The 19,429-nt window shown below is 44.1% G+C and overlaps 1 long non-coding RNA gene across 6 annotated transcripts in view; it reads right to left on the bottom strand.

Moving 5' to 3' along the window:
* LOC113597566 (uncharacterized) overlaps positions 1 to 19,429 on the bottom strand; it is a 267,813-nt gene that overhangs the window by 58,581 nt on the left and 189,803 nt on the right. For all 6 annotated transcript variants that reach the window (XR_008290078.1, XR_008290081.1, XR_008290082.1 and 3 more), the window contains 2 exons: positions 18,854 to 18,960; positions 16,381 to 17,135 (listed from right to left, as the gene is read on the bottom strand). This is a non-coding gene — a long non-coding RNA (uncharacterized LOC113597566). The remainder of the gene's footprint in view (positions 1 to 16,380; positions 17,136 to 18,853; positions 18,961 to 19,429) is intronic.

Raw genomic sequence — 19,429 nt, 5'->3', positions numbered from 1 at the left:
GCCTTGGGGGATATTTCGCAGCTCATTATTTTTTCTCTTTAGATACGGTAGCCTCACTTCTGCTCATTAGGCTCCTTTCACTACATCATTGCTTTTCTTTAATGTGGCCGGTCTATTAAATAGCCCTCACCTGGCAAAGCCCCCCAGTGTCCCGAATGCAGCTCCCCTCTCCCGCTTTCATGACTCAGTTTGGACGTCGCTTTAATAAGAGTGGCCCTGGCACCAGCATCCCCGTCTCCTCGAGCCACAGAGCCCCTCTGTAGCAGAGGTGGGGGGGATATCAGAGAACTCGGAGGACATGCCACTTAGTGTTCAGAGGTTCCTGAAGGCTTTCACAGAAACGGAATGAGGCACACCGGAGGAACAGCTCTGAGCAGAAATATCGGCATCCCATTTATTCAGCGCTACCAAATATCAAAAGGCAATTGATTAAATATTGATCTGACAACTGCTTGAAAAGGAGCAGGTGCGTCTCACAATCTGGCAAGAAAACAGGGTCAGGAACACTAAATGTGGGTTCTGTGAAAGCGTGTTTGCAAAATCCCCGTGTCTTCTTGCCATGATTAAAAGGCTTGTTAGTCATGGGTGAAATCCTATAGAGGGGATGTGCTTCGGCGTCAGCGCATATTAAAGCTGCATGAAATTCATGTTTCTTCTTTAGTCAGAATCCCTCAAACTGACCCAACCGGTGCAGTTCCCTTTGTGGTCAGATCAGCTTCTTCGGCCTTTTTCTGAAGGTCACCCCTTGAACTGAAACAGACCTTAAAAGGCCAATGTTCTAGTCTTTGTAAGTACAGAAACCCACTTGAGCTAGCTCAGGTAAGAAAAAACCAGAAACGTGTGTGTATGTATATGCATGTGTATGAGCGTGTGCGTGGGGGTGTGTACACATATACGTAGACGTAGACATAGATGGATATGGATACAGATATGTATATATCACTAACTTCAAGCCAAGGAGTCTTCAAAAAGGAACTCACCTTCCCTCCTTCCCTCCATCCCTCTCTCCCTCCCTCCCTCTCTGCCTCTCTGCCCACATGTGGGTTTTTCTTCTATTTCCCCACAGGCCACAATCCTCTTAGCTCACCCGTAACTGGCTTGACTTTCACTTTGGTTTCTCCTGGCGCACTCCTGTCCAACCCTCCCTCCCCCCATCAATGGCACGTTACCATTACTGTAGGCTAGATGGCAATTGTGAAATGGTTGTCATTGCCCTTGTACATGCAACGCTGGTCATAGCTATTCATATTGTCATCACTTCAGTTGAGATCTGTGCATTGCTGGTGCTACACATGCTAAATTGAATTGCTGTTTAAAATGTCTTCAGAAAGATTATACTATGATTTAGCATTGAGATGAAAAGGTATCGTGTACACAGAAAGGCATGTAAACAGAGCGATGGGGCATAAATTTGATATTAGCGAAGCAAATATTCATCATTGGAGGAATGGTAGCAATTTCATTTTTTTTTTTTTTTGCAAAAAGCAACAACCAAGTGTTTACAAGACCTCAGTAAGGAAGACATCTACAAGCAGATGAAGCTGTGTTACATTTCGCTTCTGAGATACAAGCAAAAGGATTGCCTATCTCCTGTCGAGTAATGCAATCAAATGCAGAAGAAATTGCCAAATCCTTCAGAACCAACAAAAGAAACTGCAAAGACATGAGAGGCCGATGTGACCAATTCACCAATTCGCATGTGGAACAAGATCATTGTTATGACGATGAATATCCACTTGTCACAAATTGGTCAGCTTGTAACACCATTTGTTTCAGCCAAGGGAAAAATAATACTATTCGTTGGATCAAAAGGTAAAGCACCAGAATCAAAAGTTGCCCAAATGGCTGTCAGCTTCTCGGAAGGAAATCCTGGACACAATAGTAGAGCCCACTTGGAAGAAATGCCACATCACTGATGTTTTGGGGACATGGAGAAAAATCGTCTGTGGAAAAGCACAGACACCAGCAAGTCTGAGCTGAAAAGTGTTTCAGGAGAGTTAGATTCTCAATGCGAGGAAGTTTTAGGAACTTACCTTATTTATATTTTCCTCTCTGTGTGTACTCAGTACATCTATCTAAAAGGCTCTTTCAATACATATAAAATTAAAAGTGTATGCGATTTTAAAAATGCATTTGTAGGGGCGCCTGGGTGGCTTGGTCAGTTGAGCGTCCGACTTCGGCTCAGGTCATGATCTCACAGTCCGTGAGTTCGAGCCCCACGTCGGGCTCTGTGCTGACAGCTCAGAGCCTGGAGCCTGTTTCAGATCCTGTGTCTCCCTCTCTCTCTGCCCCTCCCCTGTTCATGCTCTGTCTCTCTATGTCTCAAAAATAAATAAACATTAAAAAACATTTAAAAATGCATTTGTAACCGTTTAATTGGCGGCATATAAGACCATGATCCATCTTACAACTGATGTCAACTTAGATGCGGTGAAACACAGTAGGTCCCATGGAATGTGAGCTGAAGCTGTGGGTACAACTTCAGCCTCACCTGCTTTAAGAGGAGACCCCAGGTCTCAGAATTCCACTTTTTCTCCCATCCCCCTGGCTGGAGTGCCCAATATGGCCACACTGTCCAATAGAGTAGCCACTAATTAGCCACATGTAGTTATTTAAATTCACATTTTTATTAACATGTACAGTTCTGTTCCTTGCTTACACCAGCCACAATTCAAGTATTCGATAGCCATGTGTAGCTAGTGGTTACTATACTGGACAACACAGATATTGATAGAACATTTCCATCGTCATAGAATATTCTATCGGGAGAGCACTGGACTAGAGCGACTTTGGAAGCCATGCAATGGAGATGGCGGAGCCACTCTTGGTCTGGGTTCCTGCACAACTGCTTGCAACCGGGCTCTCATTGACCTGGAACACTCACCTCCGAGTGTTGAAAGAGAACATGTGTCTTTGTTCTTCACGCTACATTATTGCTGAATATTTTGGTACAGCAGTTCACTCACCTTTCACACTAATCCCATCGGATGACTTGTTGATTCTCTCTTTTCCCCAGCAGATTCTATCGGGGCAGGCTTATTTTGTCCTAATGTATCACAGTGCCTGACCTATCGAAGGCCCTTAAAAACACATATTAAATGCTTTAATGAATAAATATGAGCACCGAGGGGGGAAGGCTACAATTTAGAGGATCAGTAGAGGTTTCCTGAAGGAAGAAGCATCTCAGGTGAGACCGGAAGGATGAATCAGAGGCAACAGAGGGCAGGAGGGAAAGGGTTCTAATGGAGAGGGGCCCCAAAGGGAGAGGGCATGGGGGCTTTGGGGAGAGCGCACACCTTCAACGTGCTTGAAGGTGGAGGGAAGTAGGAGGCGAGAGTCAAGTGGAGACAAGATCATGACAGGCTGCGTGAGCTATGTCAGGATTTTGTTTCAGGCTGAAGGCAGCGAGAGAACCACTAAACAATTCTGATGCTTTTACTAAGTTATCCTAAAATTTTTTCCAATAAAACAAATGTTTGTCCCATTCTTGGAAGCATTTGAGGGAGGAGATTCCCTGACACTGAAGGTAAACCATGTCTGCCACTTAACCAAGATCTTCAGGGAAGGTTCTCTTGTTGCCTAACCTGAAGCTCATTCCTTAATCAAAGTATGTTTCTTTTTTGTTGTTTAGTGGACCTCAAACGCATTGGTTACCATTCTCTGTGCTTTTCACATGCAGTAGGACGCGCTTGGGGAATAAGGCAGGGCCCTGTGCTATAAGTTAACTGGGTTGATGGCAGGCATTTTGCCACACGTGGTAGTGTGAAGGAGGAGGGGCCCCATGCGACCGTAGACAGGGACTGTGGAATAATGGAATCACACTGCATTCCAAGAGAGAGGGTGGGGGGGAAGACCGTCTCGAGTCTTCTCTTCCTGGAAGCAATGATTCCATGTCCTATCACCTTCTTTCCTCAGTAATGGTGGCAATCTAGGGCCTTTCTTTGTGAGAAGGATGATATATGGGAAATGGACAAACATTCCACATTTGCTTTTATCGATGGGGCGATTCGAACAACACACAAATATGCAAGAAGTCCGTGTTAGTGACAGCCTTCTCCATACACCTGTAACAGCTCTCTCGTGAGTTTCACATCTACTTACTGTTCACACCTTCATCTGCGAAACCCTCAAGCTCCTAGAATTTAACATGGTTCAACCTCTATTTATTGTCACCCCCTACTATCCTCCCGGTCTATCGCCTCCTCCTTCATATTTCCGGAGGCCACTTCCCATCCACCCAAATCACAAAATCCCCACACTTGTTCATTGTCGTTGCCTCGTGCCTTTCCTCAGAGCCCTCAGCCTCTCCATCACCTCTCTTTCGATCACGTCTGCTCTCCGAGCATCTCTCCCCCACATGCCATCCTGTCTGGTGTCTCTAGTTACTGCCCGAATCCGTATGCTCCTCATTTCCTGCATCCAGCCCCAAGTTCCTGCAATCTGGAGTGGTATTCCTAAAATCCAAATCTAACCACGCCACTCCTCTGCTTAACGCGTCTGAATTACTCCCTCCCGCTTTCAGGACAAAGTCACTGTCAAGAACGGAGTGCACAAGGCGCTTCATGATCTGCCCCCTGCCTACCTCCCCTCCCCAGCATAATCTCTCACCCTTCCCCTAGATCTCTCCCTGCCACTTCTCCAGCTGCTAACAGCCACAGAAGTTCCGGCTCTTCTGTGTACGCTTGTTCTCTTCAACAGCCACGTGCCTCCATCCCTTTATGCACCTGGCAAAATTCTACCTGGCCTGCCAGCTTCAGCATGGACAGCTTTTCCCTAAGGTGGCCCTTTCTGATTTCTGGGTAGCCACCCTCGGTACTCAGGGAACACCATGGTTTTGCCATAACACTAAGACATCACACGATACTGTTTCTTGACTTGCATCTCTTCTTGACGAGACGAGTTCATCAAAGGTAGGGTTCTACCTCCTTCATCTATAACAAGACTACAGCGCCTGCTATAGTACCTGACACGTAATAAACCACCCAGGAAATGGTTGTTGAATGAACTAGGAACTTAATCAAAGAGAAAATTAGGGAATTGGAAGATAGTCTTGCATAATTTATAAAGTACACAACCAAGAGATAAAAGGATATAATGAAAAGAGTTGAGAGACTGAGTGGGGGCTCTAATAATACATCTTATTGGAGTTCAAAATGAAGGAACATCATATTCCAGAATTATGCTGGTTAGAGAAAGATAGAAAGGACTCAGATGAAAATTTACACCAAATTGTAAACACTAGGAATAAAAACAAATCTAAATTTACCATATTGAAACTTCACAATATCAAGGGCAAAGAGAAAATGTTAAAAGCTACAAGAATGAAAAGACAAACTACTGTCAAGAGAAAAAGTATTAAATGTACGGTGACAGATGATAGAAGACAATGGCATCTTCCAACTGCTAAGGAAAAATCATTGTCAACCTAGGTCTTCAACTGCAGTAAAAATACCATTTAAAGGTGAGGACAAATAAAAACATTTTCAAAAATAAAAGACCCTCGGATATTTACTAAGTGAACAATTAAAGTATATCCTTTATAATAAGCAGAAAAGTGAAACCAGAAGAAGTAGGCTACCAGAAACAGTGGTAAACAAAGAAATAAAATAATAATAATATAGAATAGTAAATTTAATTAACTATTAAACTCCTTAATTAACTCTTAAAAAATAAGAGCCATAAGGGCGCCTGGGTGGCTCAGTCAGTTAAGCGTCTGACTCTTGATTTCGGCTCAGTTCACGATCTCATGGTCGTGAGATTGAGCCCCACATCTAGCTCCATGCTGGGCATGGAGGCTGCTTACGATTCTTTCTCCCTCTTTCTCTGTCCCTCCCCTGCTTGCATTCTCTCTCTCTCTTTCTCTCTCTCAAGAAGAAAGAAAGAAAGAAAGAAAGAAAGAAAGAAAGAAAGAAAGAAAGAAAGAGTGAGCCATGAATTGTGTTTTAAAAAGGATGGGATTAAGATTCTAGACAAAATAACAGAAATTCAGGAGGCTATGGAGGGTAGTTAAAGATAGGGGGAGAAGAATAGATACATTAAATAGCTTTGGACTTTAAAAAAAACATTTATAATTAAACATGCATGTTTAAAATGTAAGAATAACTAGCGAAATTAGATAGAAATACAACACATAGTTTCCAAACTGGCAATGAATAAAACAGAGAATTATTTTTTCCAGTCTATTAGACAGTTGGAAAGGAGAAAAAAAGTGTGGGGAGCAGAAAACACAAAGTAAGATAATAAAAATAACTTCAAATATATCAGTATTGCAGAATGATATATGCAACATGATTTTGTTTGTGTAATGTTTTAAAATTCACAAGACAATTCTACGTGTTGTTCTCAGATTCATATCCGTGTACAATCATATTAGACATTCATGTAAATGAACACCTGTCTCTGGGGAAAGGAAGGAGGGAATGGGACAGAAATAGGGCACACAGAGGGCTTGTACTGTGGACTTTCTTTTTAAAAATTATGTGGTGGGGGCGCCTGGGTGGCTTGGTCAGTTAAGCGTCCGACTTCGGCTCAGGTCATGATCTCACGGTCCGTGAGTTCGAGCCCCGTGTCGGGCTCTGTGCTGACAGCTCGGAGCCTGGAGCGTGTTTCAGATTCTGTGTCTCCCTCTCTCTCTGCCCCTCCCCTGTTCATGCTCTGTCTCTCTCTGTCTCAAAAATAAATAAACGTTAAAAAAAATTTAAAAATTATGTGGTGAATATGACAAGAGGTTAATATTTCATAATCTGGGTAGTGGGATCACAACTGTAGTTTTCTGAGCATTTGAAATACCAAAATAATTATATATAAGTCTATACCAAATACAATGTAACCTCCAAATTTCCAAGTGGAAAGACTGTTTAAAAAGATTTTTTTGATTGGGGCACCTGGGTGGCTCAGTCAGTTAAGTGTCCGATTTCAGCTCAGGTCACGATCTTGCGGTTCGTGAGTTCAAGCCCCACGTCGGGCTCTGTGCTGACAGGTCAGAGCCTGGAGCTCGCTTCAGATTTTGTGTCTCCTTCTCTCTGCCCCTCCCCCACTCATTCTCTCTCTCTCTCTCTCTCTCTCTCTCTCTCTCTCTCTCTCTCTCAAAAATAAAGATTAAAAAATTTTTTTTTGTAAAGATTGAGGTGCCTGGGTGGCTCAGTCAGTTAAGCATCTGACTCTTGACTTCAGCTCAGGTCATGATCTCACGGTTTGTGAGTTCGAGCTCTGCATTGGGCTCTGTGCTGACAGTGCAGAGCCTGCTTGGGATTCTCTCTCTCCCTCTCTGCCCCTCCCCCACTTGCTCGCATGCTCTCTCTCTTCCTCTCAAAATAAATTAAAAACAATGTTTTGATCACCTTGAATACACAAACTTTCAAAGATACAGATGGAATAGTGAAAGGTTTACTTACGCTATTTAATTTTCTAATAACATTACATATTCATATGGACAAACATGTTTTACATAAAATGAAGTATTAATTGAAAACACTGCCCTTTCTCCCTGTGAAACAATTGTACTTATACTGATCACGCATCTTTGATGTCAGTGACTTTCTTATAAATCACTGAGGGGGGCACCTGGGTTCCTCCATTGAACATCCAAATCTGGATTTCGGCTCAGGTCACAATCTCACAGTTTGTGAGTTCAAGCCCTGAGTCGGGCTGTGTTCTGGCTGTGGGGAGCCTGCTTGGGATTCTCTCTCTCTCTCTCTCTCTCTCTCTCTCTCTCTCCCCCCCTCTCCCACTCACTCTCACACTCTCTCTCTCAAAAATAAATAAATAAACATTTACAAAAAAGAAATTACTTAGGGATACATTTGAGGCATTGAATGTAGTTTTTTTTTTATTTTTAAAGTTTATTAATTTTGAGAGAGAGAGAGAGAGGGAGGGAGAGAGAGCACACTCGTGGGGGAGGGGCAGGGGGAGAGAGGGAGAGAATCTCAAGCAGGATCTGTACTGTCAGCACGGAGCCCAATGTGGGGCTTGAACTCAGGAACCCCGGGATCATGCTCTGAGCAGAAATCAAGAGTTGGACGCTTAACTGACTGAGCCACCTAGGTGCCCCTGAATGTAGTTCTTAAGGTCACATTATCCTCATTTCCCTCAAAGTTGAGATAGTCGATGTATAATGGTGTCACTGGAAGCATCAAGTTTGCATCCTCATATTAGGACAACTGTTTGTTTTTTTAATTCACTCTATAAGTTTGGTTTACTATCTCTGAAGGTAACCACTTACTGCATTGCTTTTTAAAGTGATCCTTAAAAGGTGTGGTTACTTCTACATCGAACTCGTGATTGTACGGCCCTGCTCCTAGGCCTGAGGACTACGTTTCTTTGCCTAATTTAAAATAATTTTTAATGTTTACTTATTTTTTGAGACAGACAAACAGACAGACAGAGACAGAGGACAAGCAGGGCAGGGGGAAAAAGAGAGAGACAGAGACACAGAAGCTGAAGCAGGCTCCAAGCTCTGAGCTGTCAGCACAGAGCCCGACACGGGGCTTGAACCTACGAACTGTGAGATCATGACCTGAGCCAAAGTTGGACACTCAACCGACTGAGCCACCCAGGTGCCCCTTTGCCTAATTTTTAAATCTAGTCTGTCAGATGCTCATCCAAAGTTAGCACTGATTGAAATAATTTCTGGTCAATGCATCTTGATCAAAAACATGTTTTGTTCATCAAACAAAATATAATAGACCCCAATAGGAGACACAGTGTGAGGTCAGTGAGAGATTCCTTATTTATACCTGGTAGAGCCTTACAATTCAGCTATTTTTGATATTTCAAACCCACAGGAATGTATAAATAATAATATAAAATGAACACCTGTAGACCCACCACACTGAAAAGATTCCTTTTCTGAGCAATAACTTTAATTTTTTTTAATTGGTTTCTGGTTCTGAGACAAGATAGCATAGACTCAATTTTCCCTCTTTTTCCTCTAAGTACAACTAAATACCCTGGACATAATTCAACAGACAATAATAAAGCAACTCTGAATGTTGGGTAGAAGACAGAATAGTTAGGGACCTCAGGACTTGAAGAACAATATTGTGGTAAATCCCTGGGTTTTCTTCCTTCTTTCTTTCCTTCCTTCCTTCCTTCCTTCCTTCCTTCCTTCCTTCCTCCCTCCCTCCCTCCCTCCCTCCCTCCCTCCTTCTCTTTCTTTCTTTCTTTCTTTCTTTCTTTCTTTCTTTCTTTCTTTCTTTCCAGGAGAAGGAGGCCCACCAAATATTTAGCTGGGAGACCCACACCCAGAGGCGGTGGCAGGCCCATCTACTCAAAGCAGTGACATCAGCAGAGCTTGGGAGGCTGACCACATCCAACAACAGAAGAGGGCCCATTCTGTCCACCAGAGGGACAAGAGTGGGTCCCTAGTGGACCAATACCACACCCCATACCAGCCAGCAACAGGGAAACATTTACACAGGTGTCAATGGGGCTAGCATGCTCCATGTTTTCCAGCCATCCACTCAGAGGCAAGGTGATCCAAGGGTAATGTCACCTCACCCTCCACCTAAAGGTAAAGAGTCACCCAGATGTATGGCTCCTGATCCTCTACTCAGGATCTAAAAGGCTGGCTCTAAAAGGCTGGCTCTTCACTCGCCCAGAGGCACCTACAAGAATAGAACAGGAAGCCAAATGACACAGGTGGCCAGTGAACAGGCCAACGGTAACACTCTCCTTCTCATAGGTCTGGAATCCCTGACATCCCACCTAAGAATACTGAGAGGCCCAGGGAAATGTTGTCCATCATCATGAATGGCCCTAGCAGGGATCTAACAGCAGCTCAAACAGAGCCAGATGAATGAAACATACCAGAATATCATTCATTGCAAGGGCTCAGAAAACTAGACTGTCATTGGACCTAAAAGCCAAAAAAGTAGGACAGAACTAGCAAGCTAAACCCAAACAGGGCAGATGTCTGCTAATATAAAAGATTTAAATACAGTCTCCTAGATAAAACTCCACGTGTCCAAAATAAAGGAAAAAAAATTACTCATCATACTCATACCCGGGAAAATCACAAGGTGGATTAGAAAGATAATCAACTGATACCAACAAGATGAATCAGATTTTGGAATATCAGACAAAGATTTTAAAGCAGCCACCATAAAATGGTGCCAACAAATCATTATGAATTCTCTTGAAACAAATAAAAATATAAAACCACAGCAAAGAAGCAGTAATTATTTAAAAAGTACTAAATAGGGGCACCTGGGTGGCTCAGTTGGTTGAGCGTCCGACTTTGGCTGAGGTCACGATCTCACAGTTTGTGAGTTCAAGCCCCGTGTCAGGCTCTGTGCTGACAGCTCAGAGCCTGGAGCCTGCTTCGGATTCTGTGCCTCCCTCTCTCTCTGCCCCAACCCACTTGCATTCTGTCTCTGTGTCTCTCAAAAATAAATAAACATTAAAAATTAAAAAAAATAAAAAGTACTAAATAGAAATTACAGAACTGAAAAAAGACAACAGCTGAACAAAACACTTGCTAGACGGGCTCATGGTAGAGTGGAGATGACAGAAGAGAGAATTGGTGAACTTGATAAAAGATCAATAACATTTACTCAATCTGACCAACAGAGTAACAGACTGAAAAAAAAGAACACTCCAGGGATAATATGAATAATAAAAAAAATCTTACATTTGTCTCATCAGCATCTCAGAAAGAAAAAAGAATGTAGAACTAAAAACGTTTTGGAGAAAGAATGGCTGAAAAATTCTCAAATTGGCAGAAGACCTAAACCTACAGAATCCAGAAGAGGCAGAGGGAGGAAAGGAGGAGAGGGAGAGGGAGAGGGAGAGGGAGAGGGAGAGGGAGAGGGGGAGGGAGAGGGGGAGGGGGAGGGGGAGAGGAAGGGAGGGGGGGGAGAGAGAGAGAGAGAAAGAGAGACAGACAGAGAGAGAGAGAATCCAAGTAGGCTCCATGCTCAGCACAGAGCTCGATTCAGAGCTCAGTCCCACAACCCTGGGATCATGACCTGAGCCAAAATCAAGAGTCAGATGCTCAACCAACTGAGCCACTCAGGCACCCCCAAAAGAATTTTCTTAAGCCACCAAGGGAAAATTATGCATTAACTAGAGGGAATGACAATTCAAGGGATAGTGGATTTCTCATCAGAAACAAGGTCCGCCAAAAGGAAGGGGCTCATGTCCTTTCAAGTGCTGAAAGATAAGAGCTATCAACCATGAATTCTGTAGCTGGTGAAACTATCCCTTAGGAATGAAGAGGAAATAAAGACATTTCTTAGACAAGGGAAAACTAAGAGAATGAGCTGCTGGTAAACCTACATTTAAAGAATGGCTAAAGGGCCATGCAATAAACCTCAACCTAGAATATGTTCTCCAAACATAAGGGAATCACAGTAGACATCAATAACAGAACAATGAAAATAAAACAATTAGAAATTAAACAACACACTACTGAGCAATCCCCATGGGCCCCATGGGAAGTCTCCAAATGATTTAAAAACATAGAAACAAATCATATTAAAATACAACATAGCACAGTTTGTAGGATTCAGCTAAAGCATTACTGAGAGGGAAATGTATAGCACTAAGTGTTTCCATTAAAAAAGAAGAAAGATCTCAAATCAATAATCCAAGTTCCTACTCTGAAAGGCTAGAAAAAGAACAAAGTAGAGCCAAAGCAGGAAGATGGAAGGAAATAATAAAAATAAGGGCAGACGTAAACAAAATTGGAAACAGGACAACAGAAAAAAAATCAATGAAACAAAAAGCCAGTTCTCTGAAAAAAAAAAATCAATAAAGCTCCAGCAAGACTGACATATAAAATGACACAAATCACTAATATCGGGAATGCAAGAGTGGATATTGGTATAGATCCTGCAACCATTAAAAGGATAATAAAGGAATACAACAAACGACGTTACTGTCATAAGTTTGACAACTTAGAATAAATAGACCAATTTCCCAAAAAACCTGAATTAGCAAAGTTCAGTGGAGATGAAATAGACCATTAAACCATTAAACACATAGAATTTATAACTTAAACTCAAAAAGAAGTTCACTGGTCCAGGTGGATTCACTGGAGAATTTTACGAAACCTTAAAAGAAGATTAACACCAAATTTTACCCCATTCCTTCCAGAAAATAGAAGAGGAAGTAACACATGTCAACTCATTTTGGGAGGCATGTATTATATTGATACCAAAACCAGGAAAAGACAGTACAAGAGAAAAAGATAACTACATATCTACGATGTCTCAGGAACTTAAAAACAAAAGTCCTCAACAAAACATCACCAAACACCATCCAACAATGTATACAAAAAATTCTATACCACGATGAAGTAGGATTTATTCCAAGAATGCAAAGGTGGTTCAAAATTCAAAACTTATTCAATGTAAACCAGCATATTAACAAGTTAAATAAGAAAAATCATATGATCGTATCAATGGAAACAGAAAGAAAAACATTTGAAAATGCAACACTCTTCATGATAAAAACTCTCAGCAAATAAGAAATAGAAGGAACTACCTCAGCCTCATAAAGAGCCCTTCCGAGAAGCCGCAGCCAGGGGCGCTTGGGTGGCTCAGTCAGTTAAGCAACTCTTGGGTTCGAACCCTGCATCAGGCACCGCACCACCAGCTCAGAACCTGCCTGGGATTCCTTCTCCCTGTGCCCCTCTCCCCACCCCCTCAAAATAAATAAAGAAACTTAAGAAAAAAAATAAAGAAACCACAGCCAGCCTCGTACTTAAATGGTGGGCAAATGGATGCCCTCCCCTAAGATCAGGAACCAAGTGAGGATGGTCACTCACACTCCTCATTGTTACCAGAGTCCAGGAAGTTCTAGCCAGTGCCCTGGGCAAGAAAAAGAAATAAAGGACACAAAGAGAAGAAACAAAGAAAGAAAATCGTCCCCATGTTCAGATTGTCTATGTAAAAAATCCCAAGGAATCTAAGAAAAAAGAAAAAAAAACATTCCTGGAACCAATAAGTGAGTTCAGCAAGATTAGGGAATATAAGATCCACTCACAAAAATCAATCGCATTTTATATACTAATCATGAGCATGTGGAAAATTTCAAAAAGGCACCATACAATTTACATTCACATCAGAGAAAGTGAAATATTTTGGTATACACTTCACAAAACATGCACAAGGTTTGTATGCTGAAAATTATAAAACACTGGTAAAAGAGGGGCACCTGGGTGGCTCAGTTGGTTAAGCGTCCGACTTCGGCTCAGGTCATGATCTCGCGGTCCATGAGTTGGAGCCCCGTGTCGGGCACTGTGCTGACCGCTCAGAGCCTGGAGCCGGCTTCGGATTCTGGGTCTCCCTCTCTCTCCGTCCCTCCCCCACTCATGCTTGCTCTCTCTCTCTCTCTCCCTCTCTCTCCTCCCCCCTTCAAAAATAAACAAACATTTAAAAAAATCAAAACTGGTAAAAGAAGTCAAAGAAGACCTCTAATAAATGGAGAGACATTCCAAAAAATGGATTTGAAGACTCAACGTAGTAAAAGCATCAATTCTCTGCAATTTGATATACATGTTTAAAGCGATTCCTATTAAAATCCCAGCAAGGTTTTTGTGGACACAGACAACTATATTCCAAAATGTATGTGGAAAAGCATAAGCCGTTGAACAGGCAAAGAATCTAGAAAAAGAACAATAGAGGGCGGAATCATTCTACTGAATATTAAAGTTTTTATTTAGCTATAGTAATCAAGGCAGTGGTATTGGTGGATAAGTAGACATATTGGTTAATGGAACAGAATAGAGAGCCCAGAAATAGTCCTACACAAATATGCCCAGCTAATTTTTGACAAAGGTCCAAAGGTAATTCAATGGAGAAAAATGGCCTTTCCAACAAACAGTGCCAGAGCAATTAGACATCCATAGGGGGGGAAAAAAAAGAACCTTAACCCAGACCTTACAATTTATATAAAAATTAACTCAAAATGGATCATGAATCAACTGTAAAACATAAAACTTTGAGAAATTTAGGAGGAAAAAAGAAGAAAAATCTTTGTGATCTAGGGCTAGGCAAAGAGATTTTAGGCTTGACACTAAATGCAGAATCAGTAAAAGAGAAAATTAACAAATTGTACCTCATCAAAATTAAAAATGTTTGCTCTGAAAAACAGCCTGTTACCAGGATGAAAAGACAAGGTACATACCGGGGAGAGATATTTGCAAACCATGTATCATAGTCAAAGGACTAGTATGTGGAATATACAAGGAACTTGCAAAACTCAACAGTAACAAAACCTAACAGTCCCAATTAGAAAAGGAGAAAAACTCATATGTGGATCTTGAGAAAGTTAACAGAAGACCATGGGGTAAAGGAAGGGGAAAAAAGTTACAGAGAGGGAGGGAGGAAAACTATAAGAGACTCTTAAATACTGAGAAGAAACTGAGGGTTGATGGGGGGTGGGGGAGAGGGGAAAGCAGGTGATGGGCATTGAGGAGGGCACCTGTTGGGATGAGCACTGGGTGTTGTATGGGAACCAATTTGACAATAAATTATATTTAATTAAAAAAAAGACACAAAGATATTTCACTACAGAGGATATGCAGACGGAAAAGAGGCACGTCTATGTTCTGCTTCCTTAGCCATTAGGAAAATGCAAACAAACAACCACAATGAGATATGATGACACATCTAGCAGAATGACTAATATAAAGAATAGTGACAACACCAAACAGTGGCCAGGATGCAGTGAGAATGAATCAGTCATATATTGCTGCAGAGAATATAAAATGGTACGGTTACTCTGGAAAATGATTTGGCAGTTTCTTATAAAAGTAAGCATGCAACTACCATACAAGCCAGCAATCGCACTCTTGGGCAGAGTGCAGAATTTCCAAAGAAATGGAAAAGTGATGTTCACACAAAAACCAGTGCCTGAATATGGATATAGTAGCTTTCTACGTAAAGGCCAAAATGGGTGAACGACCTGGACGTCCCTTAACAGGTGACTCGTTGAACCAACTGTCACGCATGCATACCATACAATATTGCTCAGCAGCAAAACAGAATGAACTACCAATATATGTAAAAACTTGGATCAAATTTGATAGAATTGTGTCAAGTGGGGGAAAAAAGCCAATCTCAAAGGCTACATACCATTGGATTCCATTTATATAATATTGGGAAATGACAAAACTTTAGAAATGGAGGACGGACTCGAGGTTGTCAGGGGCTAAGGACGGCGGTAGAGCAGGAGGGAGTAAAGAGGGCAACAGAGGGACCCTGTGGGGGCAGCGCGGCCCTGTGTCTTGACTGAGTGATGCATACACACACCCACACGTGTGATGAAACTGAGCAGGTCTGAGTACACACACAGGCAAATGAGTGCAAGTCAGACTGGCGAAATACAAAGACTGGTGGATTATATCATGTCAATATCCTGGTTGCAATATTGTCCGGCAGTTTTTCGAGATGTTATCGTTGGGGGGAAGTGGATAAAAGGTACAGGGGATCTTTCTACATTATTTCTTACAACTGCATGTGAATCTGCGATTATCTCCGAATAAAAATCAACCACCCTGCAAGTCAGGACTTCCTCCCTCCCCCTTCCCGTTCTCTCCAGCTGGTTGTTGAACATTTACCAGCACAGAGAATCATTTCTCTTTGGGGAATGGACTTTGTGTTAGTAAAAGTTGTGGTTTCTTCCCCGAGTGCCTCACAGGAGACAGAGTAGGTGGCTGGAGGCAACGGAAGGGACTTTAACTTCCTTGACTTCAGTTTTCCTCCTCTGTAAACTAGAGACAGCGCTAGAGCAAAGGAAAGTGAACGCTTCTGGAGAACCTACTTCCACCTGCATTACCTTCCCTCATCCTCTCAGCCAGCCCAATGAGCCATGCGTTCTGACTCTCCAAGTTTCAGATGATGAAACGGGCTGGGAGACGTGCCCACCGTAGACCAGAGCTGGGGTTCGAGTCCACAGTCCAGGCATTTTTGGTTACTGCCTGCTGCCTGGAAGCCTATTCGCTGTCTGGCCCTAAACCCCACAAGGCAGCCTCTCACAGCGGAAAGTGAGTTGGGCAAGAATGCCTGACCCCCTGAGTGGAAGTAGCGGGAGGGCCGGGAAGGTCTTGGCTTGCTCCCACCAAGCAGATACAGCTGCATCAGGCCAGCCTCCTCCATTTACACTGTGAAGCTAGCAGAGACAGCGGCTAATCTCCCGCTGGTTGATGGTCTGTGGTCTGGGTTGCCTGAGGTACAAACCCAAAACAACCACAAAGGCCGAGCACTCTCTCCTTAGGGACCAGGCAGGGCATCAGGTGAGCCATGGGAACGTGGGTACCACCCTGGAAGACACTGGCCAGGGGCATAACCTTGGTACTGGGGCCAGGCCCAGCCCACGAGGAAAGAAACAAGTGTGTCCTTGGGTTGGAGACCACACTGCCCAACAGAGACTTACCTTCCAACGCTTGGCAACGTCCTTGATGCTTTCCTCACAAACTCTAGAAGTTGGCTGTCCACGATGATCAAAGCCAAGACAGGTCAGTGGTTAGAGTCCTGAGCTGGCCATCAGGAGACATGGACTTCATCCAGCCCTGTGACTTCCTCTAAGACTTTGGAAAAGTCATGCTCTCCCTCTGGGACTTCATGTTGTCATGCATAAAATGAGGGGTTCAGATTAGTGATCCTGAAGGCCTCTCCAGGCCCTGCCAGTCCTCATATTCAAGGTTAGCTCTAAGACCTGCGTGCAGGGCCTGCCTGATTCCAGCACAGCTCGCAAACATGATTGGAACAGAAGCCCTAGTCCGATTTCATTTTTCTTCCGAGGCTGTTTATTGCCTAACAAAATGTACTTAGTGGTAAATTCGTGACTGTGATGTTAAACGTAGGGTACAGACCCAGAGACAAAAAAAAAAAAAAAAAAATTGGTAGGGGAGGGGCGGGGAGCACAGAGCCGGAAGAAGGAGGGCCATCCAGAGGGTCAGGAAACCTGGAATTCAGCGGAGCGACTCATAAACACAGGCACCATTCCGTATTTATTCACATCCTCTGCCCTGTCTGGGTTCCGCGTGGTCTCCACTTCTTGTTAGCTTTTCAGCTGCACACCAGGCCCCAGCTGGCAGTGGCTAATTGCAATCAGCAGGTGAGAAATGTAGGTTCTCCGAAAAGGAATTATCTCCAGCGCTGGGAACCATTCTGGGAAATGTAACCGACCTGGGAAGAGAGGGGGAGATGTTTAAAACCTGAACTTCTGTGAAAAGCATTAATTGAAAAAGACAGCACAGCGCACCAGGAACCCATGACTCGCTCGCCTGAAAATATAATGAAGCAGCTTCATGAGGAAGCAAAGACGGGGGAGCGTTTCCATTTCTGCAAAAGCAGCTCTTGCCTCGCGCGCACGAGCCCTGCCTGCCCTGCTTTCCCAGGAGACCCGGGGAGCACAAAGGTTTGCTCTCGTAGTTTCCTCTTTACCTTTACATTTTTCTGCATGAGTAAAATCACTGCACCAAGCTAAGAACGTTTCGCTGATTTTTATTTATTTTTTTCAAAGAAAGACGTGAGGCCGTCTACTGTGAAGTAGGATGACTTGAGAAAGCAAGTTCAAAATCGGTTCACCATCTCGAGGTCGCCAGACACCCAGGTGTTCGCTCAGCCTTGTGCCAAGTGAGGGGGTGGGATGTGGGTATGGCCAGGGACCCCAAAACGTCATTCGGCTCCTTAGAGAAGCAAGCCTCGAGGCAAGGAGCAAGATCCTGGAGGTGCTGTGTCCTCAGCCAAGGCTGCTGGCTGTCACGCCCACCGGAAGCACCTGGGGACAGGAGAAAGGCCCCGGTGGCCCTCGGTACACCTGCCTGCTCACCTACAGAATCGGCTTCTCTGCGCGTTATCAGGAAAGGGAATGGAAAGCGTACCAGAGGGGTGATTTGAATTTCACTTTCTCGATACGTGCCCCTGTGGGGAATGCTGTGTGGTGCTGCATCCTGATTCAAAGAAAACTCTCCCCGCCCTGCACCTCCCTCTCAGTGCCTAGGTGGCTCCATCTGACTTCAGCTCAGGTCATGATCTCATCACTCGTGAGTTCGAGCCCCGCATCGGGCCCTGTGCTGTCGACGCCGAGCCCACTACGCTTCCTGTCTCCCTCTCTCTCTGCCCCTCCCCAGCTCGTGCTTTCTCTCCATTGCAAAAATAAAAACAAAAGGAAAATTAAAAAACAAAAAAACACACCAAAACTCTGTCTGCTCGTTGGGGTTTCAGGCCAGTCAGGGGTAGCTCACGCTGCACCGGCCTGTGGGGTGCCCTGAAACCTGGGGGAATCACACAACCCGGGCCTGGTTGGGTCGACGTTTAAGGACAGGCCGCCAACCCCCTGTGGAGTTCTAGGTCACGTATATAATGAGTGAATTGCACACTGCTACCCTTCCCCTCGCTTGGGTCCCCAGATTCCATAAAGGCAAGTGACAAGATGTGGCATAATACACAAAAGGCGCGCTCCCCAAAATTAATGTTTACTGTTTTTGTTTTGTTTTGTTTTGTTTTTGTTTTTGCAGGGTGGGCAGCTTTCTTTTCCCTTCCTTGTGGTTGTTTGTAAGACAAAAGAGGAGGGAGAGGTTAGGCCCTGCAGCCAGTCTCTGAAGGAATCACAGTCCCTGGTGGGAGGTCAGACTGAGGACAGCTACGGGGAGGAGGCCAGCTGGGGAATCTTTGTCCACCTGCAACAGCCCCTCCCGCGGTCCCCAGCCACTCCGGGGCCCAAGGAATGTCAGAGGAGAGATTCAAGTCTCCAGGGGAGGAGATAAAGAGGCCTCAAGATCTTTCAGCCTTGGAGCCAAACCCCAGGCTTTGTGATCAAAAGACAAATAAACAGCCATTCCCACTGGGTCTCTCAAACCTGCTGAGCGGCACAAATGTTTCCTCCTTATAAACAAGCTTACCTGAAGAAGGCGAAGAAAACCAGACCCTGAAATCCCACGCAGTTTTTGGCAGACCCCTTAGGAGAAACTGCTGCAGGCAGCTTATCAAGTGCCTTTCTCACATCGCTCTGAAATAAGATGTCAAAGTTGGAACATAAACCATGAACAAACAAAATCAGCCCGCTTCTTCATGCCAGCTGCCCCATCCTGACACGGGGAAGGTTGAAACAGAGCTGCAGAATTCGAAGCCACTGGAAAGATTTGAGAGAGGCCAGTGGGTGGTGAAGGTTAACAGGGAGAGGAAGCCACCAGTGGCCTCCTTTCGACAAATACTGGGCTCCATACCGCTGAACTGCACGTCCCCGGTGGGGGGGGGGGGGGGCTATTCCCACCGGGGTCCCTGGAGTTGTGTTTAGGGAGGTGTTGGTGCCAATCCAAGGCTGACAGCACCCTGTGGAGTGAGGCCAGATGAACACTGTAATGAGTGCCCACGGTGAGCCACCATTTGGGATATGCCACTGTCCAAACAGGGCACGTCCCTGTCCTGAAGCTTCCACCCTGATTAGTAAGTTCAGCCACATGCGAGTAGGTGATACA

Source organism: Acinonyx jubatus, chromosome X (assembly GCF_027475565.1).
Source record: "Acinonyx jubatus isolate Ajub_Pintada_27869175 chromosome X, VMU_Ajub_asm_v1.0, whole genome shotgun sequence".
Taxonomy (NCBI): Eukaryota; Metazoa; Chordata; class Mammalia; order Carnivora; family Felidae; genus Acinonyx; species Acinonyx jubatus.
This window is presented reverse-complemented; position numbering and strand designations above follow the sequence as displayed.